General features: G+C 42.2%; 1 protein-coding gene across 3 annotated transcripts in view; it reads right to left on the bottom strand.

Moving 5' to 3' along the window:
* Positions 1-17,686, bottom strand: part of SLC35F4 (solute carrier family 35 member F4) — a 344,601-nt gene that overhangs the window by 286,859 nt on the left and 40,056 nt on the right. The window contains exon 3 of one of the 3 annotated variants that reach the window (XR_016217769.1): positions 8,602-8,675. The exons of the other annotated variants lie outside the window; for them this stretch is intronic. The gene's annotated coding sequence lies outside the window, so the exon portion shown is untranslated. The remainder of the gene's footprint in view (positions 1-8,601; positions 8,676-17,686) is intronic. 3 annotated transcript variants of the gene reach the window in all.

Raw genomic sequence — 17,686 nt, 5'->3', positions numbered from 1 at the left:
ATGTGTTGTACTATGTGAATTAATGCTATAACTAGTACTCAAACAGTACTTTACACTTTGTGTTTCTGTGTGGGTGCAAACTGTTGAAATCTTTACTTAGTATACACTAAATTGATCTTCTGTATATAAAGATAATTGAAAATGAATCTTGACGTGAATGGGATGGAAGAGGGAGCAGGAGACGGGATGGTTGTAGGTGGGAGGGAGATTATGGGGGTTGAAAAGCCACCGTAATCCAAAAGCTATACTTTGGAAATTTATATTTATTAAATAAAAGTTCAAAAAAATACCTGGTAAACCCAAAAATAGTTGCTAGCAGTCACTTTCTTACTTTTCGCATGCTCCTTTGGCCCTTCTATCTGTCTCATTTGCCAAGACTCACAATAGGCAGAGAGGCACAGCCAGCAGGAATACTGCCTCCACTCCCTAAATGCAAGTGAAGTCTGCACTCTGAGGGCAACCAACCTCCCCTGAGGAGTTTACGACAAATAACCTAGGTGCCTTCAGAGCTCAAGTGAAATGAGAAGCAGCTCCATGTCACCAAGAACTGAGGACGAGTGACTAGGTAAAAATTTCACTCAGGTCAATCTAGGGAAAATGGGAGTGCTTCTTGGCCACAGGGTGCTCTTCCCGCAAATACTTTTTGTTCCTCCATCTTACTCATTTCTCTACCCATCCATTAATTTTGTTTACATAATTTTAGGTATGCATTAAGGCACCTAGTCAACATCCATATTTCTCTCCAGTAAGAATCATCACCACCTTATATTACCCTCTGCTCAAAGGCAACCCAAGGACACTCAGGCTGACAACCACTTTCACATTTTCCAATTTAGGTGGTGGGGAAGGGGAAGAGAGAGGGAGGGGGAGGGGAGAGGGAGAGAAAGGAGGTAGATCTGGGCTCTGAGGTGGTCAGCTCTGTTGACAGTGCCTTGACTGGCCCAGGTTCTCAGGGGAAGAGCAGTAAGGATTCCTACAGAGTGATCACACTATCTCAGGCCAGTTTAGAAAATGGATATACTAGTTGCAGTACCAAACAAGTATCTACTCTGGGGCAAGGGAGAGGGAGCTGTCCACTCCAGTTGCTAGGAAGAAATAAATCCTTTTCTTAGTAAATAATGACTGAGAACTGTCCACCAAAACCATTATTTCATGAGCACTGAGTTCAAGGAATTGGGTAGTTCTCATTTATATTAGTGATTTGCCTCGGGCTCCTTATTTGCTTTTCCATTCAACACATATTTGTGAGAAACCTGTGCGGACAAGGCACTGCTAAAACTACTCATGGGACTGTCCTAGGTGCTGAAAGTGATATGAGCATAACCAGGACATGGTCTTTTTCCTTTTCTAATAAAGTTTACCAATAGAGCAGTTTTAGATTAATAGTAAAACAGCAAAAATTATAAAGAATTTCTTTATGTCTTCCCTACTGCCAACATCTAGTCCCACATTTGTTACAATCAGTAAATCTCTATTGACACACTGTTATCTCCCAAAGTCCATAGTTTACATTAGAGTTCACTTTCGGTGAACAAATGTGTAATAATCTGTATCAACCATTGAATGGCAGATAGTAATTGATTTTCTATTTTTGAATCAAGCTTGCTATACCTGAGATAAATCCCACTTAGCTGTGCTTTGTAATTCTTTATATCTATCATGGAATTCAATTTGCTATTTTTTTGAGAATTATTTCATCTATGCTTATGAAAGATATTGGTCTGGATTTGCTTTTCTCATGAAGTCTTTATTCTGATTCTGATGTTAGGATAAGCTAACTTCATAAAATGAATTAAGAAATGTTCCCTCTGCGTCTGTTTTCTGGAAGAGATTACAGAGAACTGGTTTAATTTCTTCCTTAACAGTTTGGTAGAATTTACAAGTGAAACAACCTTGGCCTCATGCTTTCTGTTTTGGAAAGTTATTACTTATTGATTCAATTCATTTAATAGACATAGACCAATTCAAATTCTTTATTTCTTTTTGGTGAAATTTTGGCAGCAGATTGTGTTTGTATTTCAAAGATTTGTTCCATTTATTGTCAGAGAATTTGTTCATGATATTACTTTATTATTCCTTTAATTTCTATAGGATCTGAGATTATGCCCTCTTTGATTCCTGATACTAGTAATTTCTGTCTGCTGTCTTTAGTCTTATGCTGGCTAGAAACATCAATTTTATTGATTTTTTTTTTTTTACAAAGAATCAGGTTTCGGCTGATTTCCTCTCTTGATTTTCTGTTTTCAATATCATTGATTTCTGCTTTAATTAGTACTTTTTGCTTACTTTGTACTTATTTTGCCCTTTTTCTAGCTTTTAATTTTCTAGGTAGAAAGAGATTACTGATTTTAGGTATTTCCACCTTTTAATATAAATATACTTAATGCAATAAATTTCACTTTTAGAACTGATTTTACTGCCACAATTTTTGGCAAGTTGTGTTTTCATTATCATTTAGTTCGAAATACATTTAAATTTCTCTCAAGATTTCTTCTTTGATCCATGTGCTGTTTAGAAGTGTGGTGTTCCATCTCTAAATATTTTGGAATTTGCCAGCGCTGCGGCTCACTAGGCTAATCCTCCACCTTGCACCGCTGGCACACCGGGTTCTAGTCCCGGTCGGGGCACCGGATTCTGTCCTGGTTGCCCCTCTTCCAGGCCAGCTCTCTGCTGTGGTCAGGGAGTGCAGTGGAGGATGGCCCAAGTCCTTGGGCCCTGCACACCATGGGAGACCAGGAGAAGCACCTGGCTCCTGCCTTTGGATCAGCACAAAGCGCCGGCCGTAGTGCGCCGGCTGCGGCAGCCATTGGAGGGTGAACCAACGGCAGACCTTTCCCTCTGTCTCTCTGCCTCTCACTGTCCACTCTGCCTGTCAAAAATAAAAAATAAAACAAAAAATAAAAAAATATTTTGGAATTTTCCAACTGTGTTTCTGTTATTGATTTTTTTTTTTAACAGGCAGAGTTACACAGTGAGAGAGAGAGACAGAGTGAAAGGTCTTCCTGCCATTGGTTCACTCCCCAAATGGCCGCCATGGCCAGCGCACTGTGCCGATCCGAAGCCAGGTGAAGAGCCAGGTGCTTCTCCTGGTCTCCCATGCGGGTGCAGGGCCCAAGCACTTGGGCCATCCTCCACTGCCTTCCCGGGCCACAGCAGAGAGCTGGCCTGGAAGAGGGGCAACCGGGACAGAACCGGTGCCCCAACCAGGACTAGAACCTGGAGTGCCGGTGCCGCCCGGCGCCGCAGGTGGAGGATTAGCCTAGTGAGCTGTGGTGCTGGCCCTCTGTTATTGACTTCTAGTTTAATTCCTTTGTGGTCTGAAGATAGATATTGTATGATTTCATCTTTCCCCCATTTTCTAAGCTGTGTTTTATTCCTGACTGTGGTCTGTCTTCAAGAATGTTCCATGTGAGGTTGAGAAGAATAAGTCCTCAGCTGTTTTTGTGTGGAATAGTGTATAGATGTCAATTACACCCATTTTATTGATGATGCTATTGCATTCAATTGTTTACTTTCAAATTTTCTGCTTGATGTATCTGTGCATTTCTGATAAAGGAGTATTACAGTCTCCAATCATCGTAGTGGGTGTATCTCTTTCTCCATGCAGTTCTATCAGTTGTTGCCTGACATATTCTGGTGTTCTTGTTTTTAACAGGTATACAAAAAGTATTGTTATGTCTTCTTGGAATATTGTCCCCTTTATGATTATTTTTTAAAGAATTATTTATTTATTTGGAAGTCAGAGTTACACAGAGAGAGGAGAGGCAGAGAGAGAGAGAGAGAGAGAGAGAGAAATCTTCCATCTGCTGGTTCACTCCCCCAATTGGCTGCAACAGTCGGAGCTGCGCCGATCCAAAGCCAGGAGCCAGGAGCTTCTTCTGGGTCTCCCACGCAGGTACAAAGGCCCAAGGACTTGGGCCATCGTCTACTGCTATGCCAGGCCATAGCAGAAAGCTGGATCGGAAGTGGAGCAGCAGGGTCTTGAACCAGCGCCCATATGGGATGCCAGTGCTTCAGGCCAGGGCCTTAACCCACTGCACCACAGTGCCACACACACACACACACCCTTATAATTATATAAAATTCCCTTTCTTTGTCACTGTTAACCCTTTGTGTCTGAAGGACCTAAGATTAGTAAGCTACTCTCACTTTCTTTTAATGAATGCTAGCATGATATATCTATCTCAATCCATTTACTTCTAATCTAATTATTTGTACTAAATTTTGTACTAAATTGGGTTTCCTGAAGACAGCATATAGTTGGGTTCTTCTTTTTCCTTACATAATACGTACAGAAGAGTACACTGCTATTATTTTAAACAAACTGTTACCTGATACATAACTGAGAATTCTTGTGGGGTTTTTTCTTTTCATTTTGTTTCTTTTTTTTTTTTTTTGAGAATTCTTTAAGATTTATTTTATTCTATTTGAAACGTAGGGTTTTAAAGAGAGAGAAAGAGTGTGTGAGCTTCCATCTGCTGTTTCACTCCCCAAATGTCTGCAATGGCCAGGGCTGTGCCAGTCCAACGCCAGGGGTCTGGAGTTTCATCCAGGTCTCCCACGTGTGTGCAGGGTCCCAGAGACTTTGGGTCACCTTCCACTGCTTTCCCAGGTGCATTAGCAGGGAGCTGGATCAGAAGCAGAGCAGCTGGGATGTGAACTGATGCCTATAAAGGATGCTGGCATTACTGGCGGTGGCTGAACCCATTATGCCACAACGCCAGCCCCTATAATGAATAATTTAAAAATAGAAGTTTTTCTTTCACATCACTTATTCATTCTATGCTCTTCTTTATCTAGGTCTGAGGTCATAATCTATACAATGTTCCTTCTCGCTATAGAACTTCTTTTAACATTTCCTTCAAAACAAGTCCACTGGCAACAAATTCCCTCATTTTTTATTTAAGAAAATCTTTCTTTCTCCATTTTTGAAGGATACTTTTTCAGGGTACAAAATTCAGATTGTTGTTATTTTTTTCTCAACACTTTAAATATTCCAGTCCACTCTCTTCTTGTTTTAAAACTAATAAGAAGTTGAATGTAGTTCTTATCTTTGCTCTTATGTAGGATCACCTCTGACTTCAATCCTCTTTTTTATCATTGAATTTCTAAAGTTTGAACATGATATGACCAGGTCTTTTATGATGTTTATCCTGTGTGGTATTCTTTGAGCTTCCCTGATCTATGTTACAATGTCCAATATTAATTTGGGGAAATTATCACTAACCATTATTTCAAATATTTCCTCTGGTCCTTTATGTCTTTTTTCTCCTCTGGTATCCCCAGGTTGCACAGTTATATATTTTGATATTTTCCCACAGTCACTGGATATTTAATTTTTTGTTTTCTTCAATCTTTCTGATTTTTTTGGAAGTTTCCATCATTATTGCATCCTTAGGTTTGGGGAGTCTTTCCTAATCTATGTCCAGTCTACTAATAAGACCATAAAAGGCATTCTTCATTTCTGTTGTAGTGTTTTTATCTCTAACATTTTTATATTCTTTCTTAGGATTTATACCTCTATTTTACATTATCTGTCTATTCTTGCATTTTGTCTACTTTTTCCATTAAAGTATTAGTATATTAACCATGATTTTTCAAATTTCTGGTTTCATAGTTCTAACTTTCCTGCCAAATGAGAGTCTGGGTCATGCAGTGTCTTCCACTGTTTGTGATTTTATGTTTGTTTTTTCTTTGGCTTGTTTTGTTTATCTTTTAGTATTTCTAAATTTCCTGAAAGGTAAACATGATGTACTGTGTAAAAAGAACTGCAGTAAGGCCAGCGCCACGGCTCACTAGGCTAATCCTCCGCCTTGCGGCACTGGCACACCGGGTTCTAGTCCCGGTTGGGGCGCTGGATTCTGTCCCGGTTGCCCCTCTTCCAGGCCAGCCCTCTGCTGTGGCCAGGGAGTGCAGTGGAGGATGGCCCAAGTCCTTGGGCCCTGCACCCCATGGGAGACCAGGATAAGTACCTGGCTCCTGCCATCGGATCAGCGCGGTGCGCCGGCTGCAGCGTGCCGGCCGCGATGGCCATTGGAGGGTGAACCAATGGCAAAAGGAAGACCTTTCTCTCTGTCTCTCTCTCTCACTGTCCACTCTGCCTGTCAAAAAAAAAAAAAAAAACTTAAAAAAAAATAAAAAAAAAAGCACCGCAGTAAAAAAGGTATGTGGTGTGATGATAATGTTGTCAGGGTTTGGGGGCAGAGGGCAATTCTATAATCCCAAGATTACATCTATGATTTTTAGCAAGATGAGCCCCTGGAGTATGAATCGCACTGGTGTTTCTCAGTCCCCTGCCTCTCACCAAGACAACATGGCTTGAGAGAGCTAAGCTGAAAATGTCCATTCTCCCCTGTCAAAGCTGGAGCTAGCTGGACATGGGTGTTTCCCCTGTCCCATTCAGATTAGACTCTGACAAAACCCCACCAGGTTAGGCTGTGGCATTAGTCTCTGCTGAAGGAAGGCCTTATTAAGAACAGAATGTTCCTGCAAATATTTCAAAACTGTTATTTGCTCCTCCCCTTGCCAGAATTATGAGTAGATTTTTCCTCTGATATTTGCTGTGAGAACCTGGCAGAGTTCCTGAAGATAAAACTAAAGGGTCCTCTATAGAGCTGGGTCTTGCTAGAATTTTCAACTCTCTGACTTGGCCATGCTGATCCTCCAGAAATTCTTCACACAGTTCAGGTTTTCCTCTCCCAGCACTCTTTCCCATGGAGATTTCTACTCTGGTCAGTTGTGATTCTGTTCTCCCATTCTGCCAGATCCAGAACAGGAAGTTGATGCAGCCTTTTTAAAAATTATTCTATCAAGCCACAGAACTAGAACAAAGCATATCCTCTGCCAAACTTGTAATTACCTAGGGGAAAAAATTGCCTGAAAAGGGAGCAATAGGACTTAAGGCAGGGGACAGCAACCCCGACTCAAAACTTGCTGCTGACCCTTTTCCAACAACATATACCACATATTGCTAATGGCTCCAAAGGCTTAGTTTAGATGTTATTGTAGAAATCACACAGTAGGGGGCCCAGTCTAACTAACCCAAGGACAGATTTAGAAACTCAGCTTGTTGCAAGGAGTCACATGAGACAATTAGGAGGGTATTAAAATGTTATGGTTCTCATGCACTTAAGATAGTATCATGTGGGGCCAGCGCTGTGGCACAGTGGGTTAGCGCCCTGGCCTGAAGCATTGGCATCCCATATGGGTGCCAGTTCGAGACCCAGCTGTTCCACTTCCGATCCAGCTCTCAGCTATGGCCTGGGATAGCAGAAAATGGCCCAAGTCCTTGGGCCCCTGCACCCACGTGGGAGACCCAGAAGAAGCTCCTGGTTCCTGGCTTTGGATCGGCACAGCTCCAGCTGTTGTGGCCAACTGGGGAGTGAACCATTGGATGGAAGACCTCTCTCGCTCTCTAGCCCTGTTTCTCCTCTCTCTGTGTAACTCTGACTTTCAAATAAATAATCTTAAAAAAAAAAAGATAGTACCATGTGACACACTATTAGCTAATACCCCCCAAATTTTTGCATCCATTTTGTAACCATGTGTCGCTCCCCATCTTCGTGGAGGAACGACACAGGACCCTGCGTTGTTCTTCTGTCTGCTCAGCCCTCCCCGGGTTTGCTGCTGGTTCTTCCCGGGTTGGCTACCGTCCCTTCCACCTCCGTGGAAGGGCGGTTCCCCCTGCCACATTCCCCACTTCCGCGGGGGAGCGGCACACCGCCGGCCGGCTCTCTCGGGGGCTGCACAGGTGTTCCTTTTAGATGTTCCCCTTAGATGTTCCTGGTACATGCCATCTCTCTCCTCCTTTATAGTCCTCTTCCACCAATCCCAACTCTGCTACCCACACGCCGAGTACGCTGCTCTCCTCCAATCAGGAGCAGGTCCCACAGTTTATTGGTTGAACTGGAGGCAGCTGTGTAGAAGCTGTTTCCCTTCTCAGCGCCATATTGTGGGAAAGCAGATGCATAGAATAAGTCTTAATTCCAGTAACTTAGTCTAGTCCGAGTTGCTCCCAGTTGCTCCCCACAACCATGGACTTGCTGGAGGATGCTGGTGAACCACAGACCCATACCTTTTGAATCTACACATACCGTGTGGATGGTTCTCACCACTGGACTGCGAGTAGATGTGATGTACCAATCCCATTATTTCCATTAACTGGAAGCAGAAGAAAGAGGAGCAACAAAATGGAAGGAACCCTGAATTACAGGTATGAAATCTTCTTACTATGCAGGATTACAAACCTCAGACTGGTACATGGTGAAGAAATGAACTTTTATTGTGCTAAGCTACAACATTTGGAATTTATATGTTCTAGTACCCATATTTATCCTACTTAATAGAGAGAGACTAGTCCCATGGAACAAAGGCTAAGAATCTACTCCCTCTACTCTGCTATGAAGGAAAAAAGAATTTGGAAGTTTTCTTTGAAGGAAAAATCAGTTGGAGAAAGGGTTTTACCCGATAGTTGACACTTGGCCAAGGTGAATGTGAACGAGCCCAAGGTCTCAGAGCAAAGATCTACTCTGCAATTCCCTGATTTGGGACATCGCTGGAGATCGGGTAAGAGAAAGCAGCTGGATTCTCCCACAGGCTTACCTGAGGATGGCGTCTTTACATTGCTGGACTGCTCCAGTAAAGCCACAGAGTCAAGGATCTTTGGACCATGTGACCTGAAAGTGGGGAACATGGTGAGAGCATGTCCCTGTGACCTCGGCACCAGGCAGAGGGAGGTAGCTGGCGGCCTGCCTGGCACTCACGGTCAGGAGACTGGTTGTGCCTCTGCTCCCAGGAAACCTGCAGAGCCTGTGGAGGTCACGGAAGGCTAAGGACAGGGGCACTGGGGATTCACTCTGAAGAAGGAGTGTGATTTTGACCAAGGGACAGCTTTCATGTGGAAAAGGCCCAGGGAGCAATCGGAGCTTCTTTTGGGAATGATCATATTTCACCCCTGCAAACCACTTCATCACCTTAAGACCACTCTCAGAATCTTTCCCCCTTCTCATATTTGCTCACAATCCCAACAGCAGTCCCCCTGTTCAACTTGCCACAAAATCTATGATACAGACATTATACTCCCATATGGTTCCCATTATTTTAAAATGCACATTCCCTACTATATAAAATGTCTGCCATACTATTTGCTGAACTCTTTACGTAGTGTAGGGTTAATCTTATGAGTATAAAGTAAACTGAAAATAGATCTTTGTAAAATTAACAGTGGGAATAGGAGAGGGAGAAGGGATAAGGGTGTGAGATGAATGGGATGGAGGGTAGGGTGGGAAGTATCACCATGTTCTTAAATCTGTACATGTGAAATTTGCATACCTTAAATAAATTTAAAAAAAATCTGTTTGGACCAGATGGATTCACTGCTGAATTCTACCAGACATTTAAAGAAGAACTAACTCCAATTCTTCTCAAACTATTCAGAACCATCGAAGAAGAGGGAATCCTCCCAAATTCTATGAAGCCAGCATCACCTTAATCCCTAAGCCAGAGAAAGAAGCAGCATTGAAAGAGAATTACAGACCAATATCACTGATGAACATGGACACAAATATCCTCAATAAAATTCTCACCAATAGAATACAACAACACATCAGAAAAAACATCCACCCAGACCAAATGGGATTTATCCTCGGTATGCAGGGATGGTTCAACATTCGCAAATCAATCAATGTGATCACCACATTAACAAACTGCAGAAGAAAAACCATATGATTATCTCAATAGATGCAGAGAAGACATTCAATAAAATACAACACCTTTCATGATGAAAACTCTAAGCAAACTGGGTATGGAAGGAACATTCCTCAATACAATCAAAGCAATTTATGAAAAACCCACAGCCAGCATCCTTATTGAATGGGGAAAAGTTGGAAGCATTTCCACTGAGATCTGGTACCAGACAGGGATGCTCACTCTCACCACTGCTATTCAATATAGTTCTGGAAGTGTTAGCCAGAGCCATCAGGCAAGAAAAAGAAATTAAAGGGATACAAATTGGGAAGGAAGAACTCAAACTATCCCTCTTTGCAGATGATATGATTCTTTATTTAGGGGATCCAAAGAACTCTACTAAGAGACTATTGGAACTCATAGAAGAGTTTGGCAAAGTAGCAGGATATAAAATCAATGCACAAAAATCAACAGCCTTTGTATATACAGGTAATGCCATGACTGAGAAAGACCTGCTAAGATCAATCCCATTCACAATAGCTACAAAAACAATCAAATACCTTGGAATAAACTTAACCAAGGACGTTAAAGATCTCTACGATGAGAATTACAAAATCTTAAAGAAAGAAATAGAAGAGGATACCAAGAAATGGAAAAATCTTCCATGATCATGGATTGGAAGAATCAACATCATCAAAATGTCTATTCTCCCAAAAGCAATTTATAGATTCAATGCAATACCAATCAAGATACCAAAGACCTTCTCAGATCTAGAAAAAATGATGCTGAAATTCATATGGAGGCACAAGAGACCTCGAATAGCTAAAGCAATCTTGTACAACAAAACAAAGCCGGAGGCATCACAATACCAGATTTCAGGACATTCTACAGGGCGGTTGTAATCAAAACAGCATGATACTGGTACAGAAACAGATGGATAGACCAATGGAACAGCATAGAAACACCAGAAATCAACTCAGACATCTACAGCCAACTTATATTTGATCAAGGATCTAAAACCAATTCCTGGAGCAAGGAGTCTATTCAATAAATGGTGCTGGGAAAACTGGATTTCCATGTGCAGAAGCATGAAGCAAGACCCCTACCTTACACCTTACACAAAAAACCATGGATTAAAGATCTAAATCTATAATCCAACACCATCAAATTATTAGAGAACATTGGAGAAACCCTTCAAGATATTGGCACAGGCAAAGACTTCTTGGAAAAGACCCCAGAGGCACAGGCAGTCAAAGCCAAAATTAACTATTGGGATTGCATCAAATTGACAAGTTTCTGTACTGCAAAAGAAACAGTCAGGAGAGTGAAGAGGCAACCGACAGATTGGGAAAAAATATTTGCAAACTATGCTACAGATAAAGGATTAATAACCAGAATCTACAGAGATCAAGAAACTCCACAATAACGAAACGAACAACCCACTTAAGAGATGGGCCAACGACCTCAGTAGACATTTTTCAAAAGAGGAAATCCAAAGGGCCAACAGGCACATGAAAAAATGTTCAAGGTCACTAGCAATCAGGGAAATGCAAATCAAAACCACAATGAGGTTTCACCTCACCCCGGTTAGAATGGCTCACATACACAAATCTACCAACAACAGATGCTGGTGAGGATGTGGGGAAAAAGGGACACTAACCCACTGTTGGTTGGAATGCAAACTGGTTAAGCCACTATGGAAGTCAGTCTGGAGATTCCTCAGAAACTTAAATATAACCCTACCATACAACCCAGCCTACCCACTCCTTGGAATTTACTCAAAGGAAATTAAATTGGCAAACAAAAAAGCAGTCTGCACCTTAATGTTTATTGCAGCTCAATTCACAATAGCTAAGACCTGGAATGAACCAAAATGCCCAAAACAGTAGACTGGATAGAGAAATTATGGGACATGTACTCTATAGATTACTATACAGCAGTCAAAAACAATGAAATCCAGTCATTTGCAACAAAATGGAGGAATCTGGAAAACATCATGCTGAGGGAAATAAGCCAGTCCCAAAGGGACAAATATCATATGTTCTCCCTGATCGGCGACAACTGAGCACCAAAAAGGAAACCTGTTGAAGTGAAATGGACACTATGAGAAACAGTGACTTGATCAGCTCTTGTCTTGACTGTTGATGAACAACTTAATACTCTATCCCTTTTAGTATTTTTGTTGTTCTACTTAATACTATTGATTGAACTCTGTAACTCTGTAATTAATACACAATTATTCTTAAGTGTTGAAACTTAACTGAAAAGTGATCCCTGTTAAATATAAGAGTGGGAATAAGAGAGGGATGCAATGTAAAATTTGGGACATGCTCAAGCTAACTTTCCTCAAATGGTGGAGTTAGAAACGTGCCAGGGGATTCCAATTCAATCCCATCAAGGTGGCATGTACCAAAGTCATCTCACTAGTCCAAGTGATCAATTTCAGTTCACAATTGATCATAATGATAGGATTAAGAGTCAAAGGGATCACACAAACAAGACTAGTGTCTGCTAATACTAACTGATGAAATAAAAAAGGGCTGGCGCCATGGCTCACTAGGCTAATCCTCCGCCTTGTGGCGCCAGCACACCGGGTTCTAGTCCCGGTCAGGGCTCCGGATTCTGTCCCGGTTGCCCCTCTTCCAGGCCAGCTCTCTGCTGTGGCCAGGGAGTGCAGTGGAGGATGGCCCAAGTGCTTGGGCCCTGCACCCCATGGGAGACCAGGAGGAAGCACCTGGCACCTGCCATCAGATCAGCACGGTGCGCCAGCCGCAGTGTGCCGACCGTGGCGGCCATTGGAGGGTGAACCAATGGCAAAGGAAGACCTTTCTCTCTGTCTCTCTCTCTCACTGTCCACCCTGTCAAAAAGGAAGGAAGGAAGGAAGGAAGGAAGGAAGGAAGGAAGGAAGGAAGGAAGGAAGGAAGGAAGGAAGGATAAAAAATGGAGAGAACGATCCAACATGGGAAGTGGGATACACAGCAGACTCATAGAATGGCAGATGTCCTAAATAGCACTCTGGCCTCAGAATCAGCCCTTAAGGCATTCGGATCTGGCTGAAGAGCCCATGAGAGAGTATTTTAGGCATGGAAAGCTAAGACAGTCTGGCCAAAAAAAAAAAAAAAAACCAACACCACCTAAATGAAAGATCTCTGTGAGTGAGATCCCAGTGGAAAGAAGGGGCCATCAAAGAAGGAGGTACCTTTCTCTGAAGGGAGGAGAGAACTTCCACTTTGACTAGGACCTTGTCTAAATAAGATCAGAGTCGGCGAACTCAAAAGGCTTCCATAGCCTTGGCAACTCATGACAAGAGCCTAGGGTGATTACTGATGCCATAAACAAGAATGTCAATTTGCTAAGTCAACAACAGGAGTCACTGTGCACTTACTTACTCCTCATGTAGGATCTCTGTCCTTAATGTGTTGTACAATGTGAATTAACGGTATAACTAGTACTCAAACAGTATTTTACACTTTGTGTTTCTATGTGGGTGTAAACTGTTGAAATCTTTACTTAATATATGCTAAATTGATCTTCTGTATATAAAGATAATTGAAAATGAATCTTGATGTGAATGGACGGTTAGAGGGAGCGGGAGATCGGAGGGTTGCAGGTGGGAGGGAAGTTATGGGGGGGAAGCCATTGTAATCCATTAGCTATACTTTGGAAATTTATATTCATTAAATAAAGTTTAAAAAAAGACTCTGTTTGGGAATGATTACATCCTATATCAGGGTGCCTGGCTGGAGTACTGGCTCTGTGTACCCCCAATCCAGCTTCCTGCTAATGTGCACTCTGGACAGCAACAGATATTGACTAAAAGTACTGGATCCCTGCCACACGTGTGGGTTATCTAGCTCCAGGCTCACGGCTTTTGCTAGCATTTAGGGGGTAAAGCATATAGATGATCTCTCTCTCTCTCTCTTCCCTATTCCTATAACTTTTCCTCTCAAATGAATTTAAAATTTAAAAAAAAAAAAGAAAGAAGCATTCAAAGAAAACACAGCGGCTGATGCCTCTGGAAACATTTTTACAGTGAATGTATAGATTATAAAGTTCTTTTTTATAGAAAGTAAGCTGTACAGATATTAAAGTCCAGTAAGAGGCAGAATAATAAAGGTGATTTCATTTTCATGTGTTCTCCTAATATTTTAGGCACTATCATTGAAGCATTTGTATTTCCTTAATTTCTCAGTTATTACGATGTTCATTTCAGAACATTTTCACCTCACTGAACCAGGAGACGCATCTAATAATGATGCTCAAACAGAGGAGACTCACTAGCACCCATGGCAGCGATGCCACAGAGTCCAGATTTGGGCTGACTGCAGTCAATTATCATGTACCACACAAAGGGACAAGGAGGCAGTAAAGAGCAAGTCATTTGGTATCAAAATTGGAAGCCATTCCCATGAGAAGCAACTAGTTCAGGATGAGGCAAGACTAAATCTGAGCTATATCATGCTATAACTGCACAATCTTAAGTTTAACCTCTCTATATCTTGGACTTTTATGGCTATAGCTAGAGTGATAATAATAGTCCCTACAGTCCTTCCACCAGTGTATTTGTTTTCTAGAGTTGCCATAACGAGGAACCACACACTTAAACAACTAACATTTATCATCTGCAGTTCTAGGGGTCAGAAATCTGAAGGCAAAGTGTCAGCGTGGTTGGTCTTTTCTGAGAGCTAAGAGGGAAAGGTCTAGTCCAGATCCTTCTCCTTAGCTTGCAGATGGTTGCCTTCTCCCTGTGTACTCCCTCTATCGTACTTCCCTGTGTTTATATCTCTGTGTCCAAATTACCCTTTCTTATAAAGACTCGTCTCACATTGGATTAGGAGCTTACCCTACTTCAGTATCACCTCGTCTACACTGATTCTGTCATGACCCTCTTGCCAGATAAGGTCACATTCTAAGGTGATGGAGGGTAGAACTTCAACATTATGAATGGGTGGGAAGGGGCAAAATCCAGCCCATAATAATCACTTTGCACAGTAGATGTTAGCTGATGCTTTCTTTTGCTTACCCGGGGCCCCTGATCATGGTTTCAGGCCTCAAGGACAACACTAGATAGACTAATGGCCAACAGAGGAGAATTCTGACCAAACTGGCATCTGTGTGAGGTCTTCAATTCTGAATCAGACTTCTGATCAATTGATCAATTGACCTCACAAGGTCAGGTCACAGAATTATGGGATGCTCAGAGGGACTTACACATTGAGCTCACATTCAAGGAGGTTATTTTAAATGCAGATAATTGAGATATAGCCCTGGAGATGTATGCCACTAATTTCATTTCCATACCCAAAGCTGATATCATTGATCAGTTGTATAACTCTGTATTGTTCAACACAGAAATGATTATGGAGTCCTCAACACAGCAACTGCTATTGGTGAGATGAAATCAACTTGCCATTCCTGCCTACACCCTGGAGCAGGTCTGGGTTTCTGGAATGGAGAGGCCATGCAGTCTACACTGAATGCTTTATCATCAGTGCCTGAAAGATAAGCTATGGCTTTTTCATAGACTCAGAATTTCTGTGTGCCCTGCTCCCCTGCCCTGGGTTCTGCTGGGTAAATGAAATATAAAGTCAGACTAACCACCTTGGGTGACTTAATCAGATCTGTGGAATGGGTGACTTGCACTTGATCAGCAGAGATACTGACACTGGCTAGTTTTGTGCTCTTTGGACATTTTTCTCTGCTTTGATGTCTGCATTTGTAAAATGTAGTATGAGGCTAGCTGACATTATCATGTCATCTCCTAACATAGATTGTTCTGAGTGCTGAAATTAGTTAAAATCCAAGGACACAAACTTTGCTGTCCACCACTGTAGGCAAATAAAAGCTAAAGACCTAAATGAAGAAGGTGCAGTGGACAGATTAATATTTGGGTGTCTACCATGTGGTTAACAGCCTTGCATGTTTTATGATCTCTCACTCCATCCTTGTTGAGCTATGTAGCTACTGTGCTATATGTTAACCAATTGAGAAAGCTGAAGCTCCAAGAGTCGAGCTAACCCGACCAAGATAATAGATCCAATAAGAAGATTCTAGGATTCAAATGTCTGTTTGCTCCTAATGTCCATTTGTTTCAATGTATTCCATTTCAAAATCCTTCAAACATGTTTTAGAAATTGATTTTAAATCAGGAAAATGTATGCATTATATTTTATATGAAACTTTCAGTATTCAACTATTTTTATCCTGTACAAATGATAATTTTAAAAGTTCCACCTAATAGTTCACTCACAGGTGACTTTTGGCACACTGACTATTCCTCTGAGCACCCAGCCAGCCAGGAGAACTGACCCTTACTGGTCTCTGTGTCCTAGAGTACTAAGCTTTGGAAGGACATTCAGAAGCATCTCTGGCTCCTGGAAATATAGAACTTCTACCAACAACCTAAAGGTATCACGAAATAGCTCAGATCACTGTCTCAAGTTTCTTGAAATCTGCAGAGACCCAAATATATGACTGCCAGCCTGCCACAGTGTCTTCTCATTCCACATCACCTCGGAATTCTTCCCTCCCCCTCTTCCCTACTCCCCATCCCTTTATCTTGTGGATTCACTTAAGGATCTTCCCCTCTTTAGTCCAGGAAAGAGGAGACCTTGGCCAGTGATTAAAGGACTCTTATTTGACCATTTATTTCATGATTTGAATATTGCCACATTAAACTTTTTTAAAATTTTTTTAAAAGCAATAACCTCTTAAGGAATCTTCCAGTTATTGAGGAGCCAGGAACTTCTTCCAGGTCTCCCACGTGGGTGCAGAAGCCCAAGCACTTGGGCCATCCTCTGCTGCTTTTCCCAAGCCATCAGTACAGAGCCAGATCAGAAATGAAACAGCTGGGACCTAAACCAGCACCCACATGGGATGCCAGCATCGCAGGTGGAGGCTTGTACCTGCTCCACCACAGCGCCGGCCCAGGCATTTTAACCTACAACACTGCACTCAATTATATTTATTGTTTGCTTATTTTTCATGTACCTTCTCCTCAACCTGTGTGGATCCCCAAAGACTGAAGCATCTCTTTGCATAAGGAATGACTGTTATTTGTGTATTTCCTACAATTTAGAGGACTGGTTTGCCTCAAAGGCCGAGATTTGTCAAGCACATGTTCTCCTTAGCAAAGGCAGGCAGGCAGGGAGGGAGGGAAGCAGAGAGAGAGGGAGGGAACGAGGATCTTGTGGTAAATGGAATAAAGAAACACTTATGTGGAAAGTTGGGATCCGAATCTAAAGGGCCTCCATTATTCTCCGTAAAAATGTAAAGGAGTGGGCCTTTAGCCCAAAGGTTAAGACCTCCTGGTCCACGTGAGTGGGCCTGGGTTTGATTCCTGGCTCTGGCACCTGACTCCAGCTTCCCGCCAGTGGGAACCCTGGGAGGCAGCAGGGACGGCTCAGGTTGCTGGGTTCCTGACACTGGCATGCGGGTCTGGCCCACCTCAGTCCCTGCAGGCGCTTGCACCTGCCCCCCCCCCTTTTTTAAAGGTAGGATGGCGTTTACTCATTTTTTTCCCGACGGGATAATTTGTGTCACATTACAAAGTGTATACATGTACTTGAGTACACTCGCTACTACTGCACTCACATCCAAATTAAACAGTACAGAACGTTCTCTCTCACTTGAACCTTACACAAGTTTCATTTCACAATCCATGTTCATAAAAGCCATCACTCCTTCCTCAGACATCTCAGCCTCCATCATCTGCCCCTTTCTGCCTCTCGTTAGCACCTGTCCACTTACTGATTCTTTTTTCTTTCCTTTCTGTCTAGAGACAGTATGGAATATACAGATCTGTCTTGCACCTGAACATCACCATTTACTAGTTCTGTAAACATGAACAAATTCTTTCAACCCCGCGAGTCTTAGTTCCCATAGGTATAAAACAGGAATGGCTCTTGTTCCCTTACTGAATGATTGGAAGCATTAAGCTGGTACTATCTACCACACGTCAGGTGCTTGAAAGAGGCCAGCTACTATTTTTACTAAGCCCTG

This window comes from Oryctolagus cuniculus, chromosome 12 (assembly GCF_051225735.1).
Source record: "Oryctolagus cuniculus isolate XC-2025 breed Fujian yellow rabbit chromosome 12, ASM5122573v1, whole genome shotgun sequence".
In the NCBI taxonomy this organism is placed as follows: Eukaryota; Metazoa; Chordata; class Mammalia; order Lagomorpha; family Leporidae; genus Oryctolagus; species Oryctolagus cuniculus.
Note: the sequence above shows the minus strand (reverse complement) of the source record. Positions and strands in the feature narration are given on the sequence as shown.